The sequence below is a fragment of the Etheostoma spectabile genome, unplaced genomic scaffold (assembly GCF_008692095.1).
Source record: "Etheostoma spectabile isolate EspeVRDwgs_2016 unplaced genomic scaffold, UIUC_Espe_1.0 scaffold00018845, whole genome shotgun sequence".
NCBI classification, from domain to species: Eukaryota; Metazoa; Chordata; class Actinopteri; order Perciformes; family Percidae; genus Etheostoma; species Etheostoma spectabile.
The window spans coordinates 20,327-29,125 of record NW_022604514.1 but is presented as its reverse complement, the minus strand read 5'-3'; the positions used below and the strand labels follow the sequence as shown (position 1 = coordinate 29,125).

General features: G+C 41.7%; 1 long non-coding RNA gene across 1 annotated transcript; it reads left to right on the top strand.

Moving 5' to 3' along the window:
• The first annotated feature begins 1,577 nt into the window (after positions 1-1,577).
• On the top strand, positions 1,578-6,028 carry LOC116682749 (uncharacterized). The gene is made up of 3 exons (XR_004330476.1): positions 1,578-1,696; positions 4,029-4,194; positions 5,932-6,028. It is a non-coding gene; the product is annotated as an uncharacterized LOC116682749 (long non-coding RNA).
• The last annotated feature ends 2,771 nt before the right edge of the window (positions 6,029-8,799 follow it).

Below are 8,799 nucleotides of genomic sequence, written 5' to 3'. Positions count from 1 at the left end.
ATTGACAGCAGGCTGAACTGGAAGGTCAACAGTACTGCTGTTTACAAGAAGGGGCTGAGCAGACTCTACTTCCTGAGGAAGCTGAGATCCCTTCAACGTGTGCAGCAGGATGTTGGAGATCTTCTACCGGTCTGTTCTGGCCAGCGCTCTGTTCTCCTCCGCCATCTGCTGGGGGGGGCAGCAGCATCGGAGCCAGCGACACAAACAGACTGAACAAACTGATCAGGAAGGCTGGCTCCGTGATCGGCTGCAAACAGGACACTTTTGAAGCTGTGGTGGAGAGGAGGTCACTGAACAAACTGTTATCTATCATGGATAACCCTGACCACCCTCTCCACCCCCCACTGGTCCTACAGAGGAGCTCCTTCTCAAAGAGGCTTCGACAGTTTAAATGCAGCACGGACCGCTACAGGAAATCATTCCTACCACAGGCAATAAAACTCTTCAACGCGTCATCCCTGGGTGCTAGATGAGACTCTGAGACACCACAATATTGCAATAAGGGCAACCGGCACGATTGGTTCATTTACATTTTAGCATACTTAAACAGTTGCAGATTTTGTTTTCCCATCTTGTACATATTTAAATATTTGTTCTTATATTCTTATATTTTGTCATTATTATTATTATTATTTCATGTATATTGTATGTATGTATATTTTGTGTGCTGCTGTAACACTGTAATTTCCCATTTTTGGGGATCAATGAATATCTATCTATCTAAAGAATCACTACTTCTAGTGTATAGAGCAGCATATCTCCACCAGACTCCATGTAAATAATCACTACTTTTAGCGTGTATAGAACAGCATTTCTCCACCAGACTCCATGTAAATAATCACTACTTTTATAGAGCACTATCACCAAACCCACCATAATCCATATAATCTGGGGTTTTATTTATAAAACTGCATGTAGGATCCTTACGGAAAGTGTACGTACACCCAAAAGCCAAAAATAAATCAGCTCGATAAAACCATGTGCATGCACATCTGTATGTAATATTCTGTTTATAAATCACATATTACCTACAAGTGTGCATATGTGTCTCAGCCTCTTATCCCTCCCTGTACACGCCCACTTTTCATTTTAATAATCTGTTAATATTTAAAGTAGAACTTGTGTATATTTCAACCTGGACTCCATCCCCCCGTGGTTCTGTGTATGCAGTAGCATTTTGAAATACATTCTTTGAGGGGCAGGAAAAAAGTGTAAAGACCTCCAAACTGGAGTGATGTGAACACTGAGTTAATATATACATTTATCATAATTTAAACCATAATTTCATACAATAATAACTCAAGAAATGTACTCACAATATTAACACACACACACACACACACACACACACACAATGTTTATGAAAGAAAAGTTCAGTTATTGTTATTACTACACACATGTCAGGTTTATTTAATTATGTATACTCTATATTACATATTATTTTGTAGTTTTTCCGTGTTTTTTTGTAACCGTTAAATAATTTATTTTGAATATGTTCAGTGTTACAGTAAAAATACAGTGTTTTAAAATCTGTTGACCTACTTCAATTCTATTGGTTGCTGTTAACGTCCCGTCCAATCAGCTGTCGATGTGAGGGCAGAGGGGCGGGCCTTCGGCGACCGTTATCCGTGATTATGAAGAGAATCAGTTATCTTTACCGGGGCTGATTAGCTGCACTTACTGATCCAGACAGAAGGTAAACATTCTTACATTCATTCATTTCCATATGTAAACATATGAAAAACATACATATGTGTGTGTGTGTGTGTGTGTGTGTGTGTTAATATTGTTTTACATCCATACAGTTTGTTAAAGTTATGATACCAACGACTGTTAGCATCGTTAGCCCGTTAGCATCGTTAGCAGTTAGTGTAGCACAAGCTAAAGTCCTTGTGGAGGGTGACCAGACGTCCCCGGTTTCCGGGAACAGTCCCCGGTTTTGGTGACCTGTCCCTGGAAATGTCCCCGGTTTTCACTGTGACTGACAGACCTGAAATTGGAATGAAAGAAAGAAAACACTGACCCAACTGACCTAACTGGCTCTATTAGCCTACAAGCTAGCACTAGCTTGTAGGCTAATAGAGCCAGTTAGTAGTTGTTTTAAGTGAGTGAGTGAAACCATAGACAGTTAAAGAAGTGGACCAACAGGTCCCGTTGTTTCCATGGAGACCAGTGAAGTCTATTAGAAGCGCTTTTCCGGTGATGCTGAGCGTTACTGCGCAGCCTCCAACTGACGACGTAAATGTGACGTGAGCAACCTGTCTGAAAGTTGTAACCGTAAGTAATTACTGCTAACTAACATGCTAGTTAACATTAACATAGGCAAAGGCTAATTACTGCTAACTAACATGCTAGTTAACATTAACATAGGCACAGGCTAATTACTGCTAACTAACATGCTAGTTAACATTAACATAGGCACAGGCTAATTACTGCTAACTAACATGCTAGTTAACATTAACAGACACAGGCTAATTACTGCTAACTAAAATGTTAGTTAACATAGGCACAGGCTAATTACTGCTAACTAACATGCTAGTTAACATTAACATAGGCACAGGCTAATTACTGCTAACAAGCATGCTAGTTAACATTAACATAGACACAGGCCAATTACTGCTAACTAACATGCTAGTTAACACTACATAAAAGAGACACAAAAATACAGTTAATCAACATTGTATTGTCTTATAGTCTAAGACAGCGGGGGGGGGGGGGGGCAGAAGGTTACTTCCTGGTGTGAAGCAAAAGGTTTCTTTCTATATGTGAGATGCCAGACTTGACCTAATCATTTCTTTAGAGTGGGGGGGGGGACAATAGGGCCGTCCTGATCTACTCGTCACTGAGACAACAGATGATAATTAAACAGCTTGATATGGAGCATTCACCACTGAATTAAATCAAATCTTCTCAACCCGACTGCAGCATACTTTAGCATAAATACATTGTTTTTAACTCTTCATGACTCAACACTGTCAACGGGCTTATCTGCTAACGTTAGCTACCAACAGTTACCTTGGAACAATCCAGCAAATAGACCAAGCTTTAATGCGTTGCCTGAAATATATCTTCAAACAAACAAACAATTGCTGATTTTTATGTTTCTGAAATGTGATCATTTGAAGCTTTCCGTGTCGTACGTTAGGGAAAGAGATATGAATCCCAATTACTTTGTTTCTATTGAAATCAGGATTATTTAACAGGATTCCTTGTTGTCTCTTAGAAAGATGTTTTCATTTATTAAAGTTAAAAACAGCTTTAACTGGGATTTTTTTGCTTCGTTCTTTTACTGTAGAAGAAATGTTTTGGCTTGTTTGTTTTCTTTAAACCAATCAGAATAGTCGTGGGCGGGGCTGAGCTCTGGACGCAACGACTTTGGCTCTGCTACATAGTCTCAGGAAGGAACTGTTCACCCTGATAGAAGAAACACATGTTGACAGAGAGCAGACAGACACACACACACACACACACACACACACACACACACACACACACTATGTCAATGTTCTGCATCCATGGCTTATCAGTCTGTGTAACTTTACTTCGTCCTCAACAATCCTGCTCCAATCACTGCCAAAACATCCCAGTTAGATATAAGATGGCTAACGTTAACATATTCTTTGGGAATCTTTACAGTTATTCCCTTAAAGAAGCGGCCAGGCCTGCCTTGTTGCACCATCAAAATGTCTTTCTGAACTTTCCATTTTCACACAGGAACATCTGGAGATGTTCTGCTAAATGAAGTGTGGTTGGTCCAGGCTACTGTGCATGTAGCTTGTATTTCCAGTTAATGACTTTTGGACCTTACATTGTAGTAGTTCTTCCAGTCTGAATGCAGGAGATACTTGACACTCTGGAGTCCTATGGATTGGTCCCCTCATCAGCCCTTGTATTTTCTCCATTCAAACAGAAGATTTGAATCTAGTAAAACACGGTCAACTAGAATTCACTTACACCTCCCATTAGTTCTTCTAACCCTTGTATCTTTATCTCTGCATGTCCCCCCCCCCCCCAATCATTGGGTCTAGTAAAGGCACCTTCAGAAGACGGCAAGCTGGCGACCAGAGCAGGAAAGGAAGGCAAGAAGGAGGAGGAGGAAGAGGAAGAAGAGGAGTATGTGGTGGAGGAGGTTCTGGACCGCAGAGTGGTGAAGGGAAGAGTAGAGTTTCTGCTGAAATGGAAGGGGTTCTCAGAGTAAGTATGAGTCTAGAATATTAATGTTTGGTGTTCTTGGTCCTGATATACTGTGTATATATCATTATCATATAACTCAATGCATTTCCTTTATTTTCATGACTATTTACATTGTGGATTATCACTGAAGGCATCACAACTGTGAATGAACACATGTGGAATTATGAAAAGTGTGAAATAACTGAAAACATGTCATATATAGTCTAGTTTCCTCAAAGTACCCCCCCTTACTGTGATTACTGCTTTGCACACTCTTGCATTCTCTTGAATGGTAGTCACCTGAAATGGTTTCCCAACAGTCTTGAAGGAGTTCCCAGAATGCTCAGCACTTGTTGGCCCTTTTCCTTCACTCTGCAGTCCAGCTCTCCCCAAACAATCTGGATTGGGTTCAGGTCCGGTGACTGTGGAAGCAAAGCACTCCATCACTCTCCTTCTTGGTCAAATAGCCCTTACACAGCCTGGAGGTGTGTTAGGAGTCATTGTCCTGTTGAAAAATAAATGATGGTCCAACTAAACGCAAACCGGATGGGATGGAATGTCGCTGCAGGATGCTGTAGTAGCCATGCTGGTTCAGTATGCCTTCAATTTTGAATAAATCCCCAACAGTGTCACCAGCAAAGCACCCCCACACCATCACACCTCCTCCTCCATGCTTCACGATGGGAACCAGGCATGTAGAACCCATCCGGTCACCTTTTCTCCGTCACACAAAGACACAGCGGTTGGAACCAAAGATCTCAAACTTGGACTCATCAGACCAAAGCACAGATTTCCACTGGTCAAATGTCCATTCCTTGTGTTTCTTGGCCCAAACAAATCTCTTCTTCTCCTTAGCAGTGTTTTCCTAGCAACTATTTGACCATGAAGGCCTGATTCAGTCTCCTCTTAACAGTTGTTCTAGAGCTATGCCTGCTGCTAGAACTCTGTGTGGTATTCATCTGGTCTCTAATCTGAGCTGCTGTTAACTTGTGATTTCTGAGGCTGGTGACTCAGATGAACTTATCCTCAGCAGCAGAGGTGACTCTTGGTCTTCCTTTCCTGGGGCGGTCCTCATCTGAGCCAGTTTCGTTGTAGCGCTTGATGGTTTTAGCGGCTGCACTTGGGGACACATTCAAATTTTCCGGACCGACTGACCTTCATTTCTTAAAGTAATGATGGCCACTCGTTTCTCTTTACTTAGCTGATTGGTTCTTGCCATAATATGAATTGTAACAGTTGTCCAATAGGGCTGTTGGCTGTGTATCAACCTGACTTCTGCACAACACAACTGATGGTCCCAACTCCATTAATAAGGTAAGAAAGTCCACTAAGTAACCCTGAAAATGCCCACCTGTAAAGTGGAAACCATTTCAGGTGACTACCTCATGAAGCTCATTGAGAGAACACCAAGGGTTTGCAGCACTATCAAAAAAGCAAAGGGGGGCTACTTTGAAGAACTAGAATATAAGACATGTTTTCAGTTATTTCACAGTTTTTGTTAAGTACATAATGCCACATGTGTTCATTCATAGTTGTGAGGCCTTCAGTGATAATCTATAATGTAAATAGTCATGAAAATAAAGGAAATGCATTGAATAAGAAGGTGTGTTCAAACTTTTGGCCTGTACTGTATATGTGTGTGTATGCAAATAATCTACAGCATAGATTGCAGCATTGTATCATGCCCTCAAATGATCAATGGATTGTCTAAAAACAAAGTGTGAGGAGATGTTCTTCTGTCTGCACTCACCTTTCCAGTGAGGATAACACATGGGAGCCACAAGACAACCTGGAACTTGACCTTATCGCCGAGTACATGCAGAAACACAAGGAGACGGAGGAGAAGAAGAAGGAGGGCAAGAGGAAAGGTGTCGGGAAGGAGGAGGTGAGTTAAGGAAAGAGGGTACTCCAGACTGAAGAGTCCCAGAAATCTAATCTCAATATTAATGAATGCACACAGGTTTCACAAATGTCTTTTAGGATTTATATATAAATGACTCTCGTCATTACAATATGCATGTGCATATTACATACATACATACATACATACATACATGCATGCAAAATAGTAAGACTAGGCAATTCCAATTGCTTTGGCGAAAGAGAGCGGATGACAGTTGGCTCGAGTCCAGTAGATCAGACGGCTCTGCAGAGTCGCGTAATTACGACTTCATGACTTTTCATGACCAGCTGAAGGAGCGGTGGTGTACATAGCAGAAACCCTGTTGTGCGTCTGCCCTATACCGTGGTGGGCCGCCATCAACATATCAACACTAAAAGACGGCGGCTGTGGCTAAGTAGAAAAGCGGTCGCCTGCCAATTAGAAGGTTGGTGGTTCAATCCCTGCAGTCCTACGTCAAAGTCGAAAACACTGAACCCTGAGTACGGGGTGTACTTGTACAGCAGCCTCGGCCACAGTGTACTTCTGTGTGTGAATGGTTGCTGTATTATGTAGAAAAACTTTGAGTAGTCGTTGACACTAGAAAAGTGCTATAGAGAACAGTCCATTTATCGTTTTAGTCCAAAGAGAACTCGGGTATCATGGCCAAGTTTTAGTCAAACCATTTTTGTCTTTTTTAAATATTATTTACACAGACACATGTTAGATAAGAGCCAGGGCTCCTGGGCTCTACAACACGTTGTTGTGCGGCTCAGGCAGAGGAACCGCAAAGTTAGCTGACGTTAACTTTTTTCAGACAACGGAGTTGGATTTGCCTTTTTTGCAGACCAAACGCTGCTGTTGCTGCCCTCCTTCTGCCATCTTTACTCGTGCTGAGTTTTTTAAATTCCACTGGATGCACACACCTTGCCCCCTGACTGCTGAGAGGTTTGATGGCTTTGGGAAGGGCAGATGTGTGCATGCGTGTGTCATTCAGAACACAAGACAAAATGAGTGTTCTTCAACACAGAACATTTTTTTCTCGATTGTACTATTTTTGTGATCGTTGGAGTCAAAATCTATATTAAAAACAAAATTCTATTAATTGCACAGCCCTCGCTAATGGTAAACATATTCTTTGTGAATCTTTACAGTTATTCCCTTAAAGAAGCGACCAGGCCTGCCTTGTTGCACCATCAAAACGTCTTTCTGAATTTTCCATTTTCACAAATGAAGTGTGGTTGGTCCAGACTACTGTGCATGTAGCTTGTTGCTCCAGTTAATGACTTTTGGGCCTTACATTTTAGTAGTTCTTCCAGTCTGAATGCAGGAGATACTTGACACTCTGGAGTCCTATGGATTGGTCCCCTCATCAGCCCTTGTATTTTCTCCATTTACACAGAAGATTTTAATCTAGTAAAACACGGTAAACTAGAATTCACTCACACCTCCCATTAGTTCTTCTAACCCTTGTATCATTGTCTCTGCATGTCGTCATCCCCCCCCCCTCCACCTCCATGGGTCTACTAAAGGCACCTTCAGCAGATGGCAAGCTGGCGACCAGAGCAGGAAAGAAGGGAAAGAAGAAGGAGGAGGAGGTGGAAGAGGAAGAAGAGGAGTATGTGGTGGAGAAGGTTTTGGACCGCAGAGTGGTGAAGGGAAGAGTAGAGTTTCTGCTGAAATGGAAGGGGTTCTCAGAGTAAGTATGAGTCTATAATATTAATGCTTGGTGTTCTTGGTCCTGAGATATATAATATATTTACATATTGCAAATAAGTGTCAGCATGGTATCATGCCCTCAAAGTTGAAGGTTTGGTATTTTGACACTACGTTGCAGACCCACAAACAACCTTACAAGATGGAAATAGAAAAAAGGAATAATAGGAAGGATAATTAAAGTGAGAATGGATTGTCTAAGAACAAAGTGTGAGGAAATGTTCTTCTGTCTGCACTCACCTTTCCAGTGAGGATAACACATGGGAGCCGCAAGACAACCTGGACCTAGACCTTATCACCGAGTACCTGCAGAAACACAAGGAGACGGAGAAGAAGAAGAAGAAGAAGAAGGAGGGCAAAAGGAAAGGTGTCAGGGAGGAGGAGGTGAGTGAAGGAAAGAGGGTACTCCAGACTGAAGAGTCCCAGAAATCTAATCTCAATATTTATGTATGCACACAGAGGGTTTCACAAATGTCTTTTAGGATTTATATATCATACCGTAATTCCTCAAAGAAAAACCGATGGTCAATTAAACTGCGGCCCTCTGATAGTGGCCGGGGGGGCAACACGGATAAATAAAGGCCGGGAAAAAGTCATTGTGGATAATCTCCTCGGTGCCTTTCATATAATGTGCAGTCAAGTGTATTGTAATGTACTACCAATTTAACGTAACAGATTCAACAATATATTCACACTTTGTTTTTCTGGATTATTGTTCTCATGTAAAGTATTATTTTTTGTTATCACATTTTTATTTTTGATCTAATTAAGAAACAAAGAGTGCCAACCAATCCCCTGAGTCGGAGAGGCTGATGACCCCTACAGATACTAGATCAAGTTCAACTGGGAGTCAAACACTCCCTCAAAGTTTCCAGCACTACCAATCCCAGACCATCCCCCGGTTATTACCGCCTGGCTCAAGGCCGCCAACAAAAAGGCCACGCAGATATTCAATTCAATTTTAACAGTTATTTCTTTGCGCTTTCCATAAAGATAAAGAGCAGGTCTAGACTGGACTGGATTTGAACACC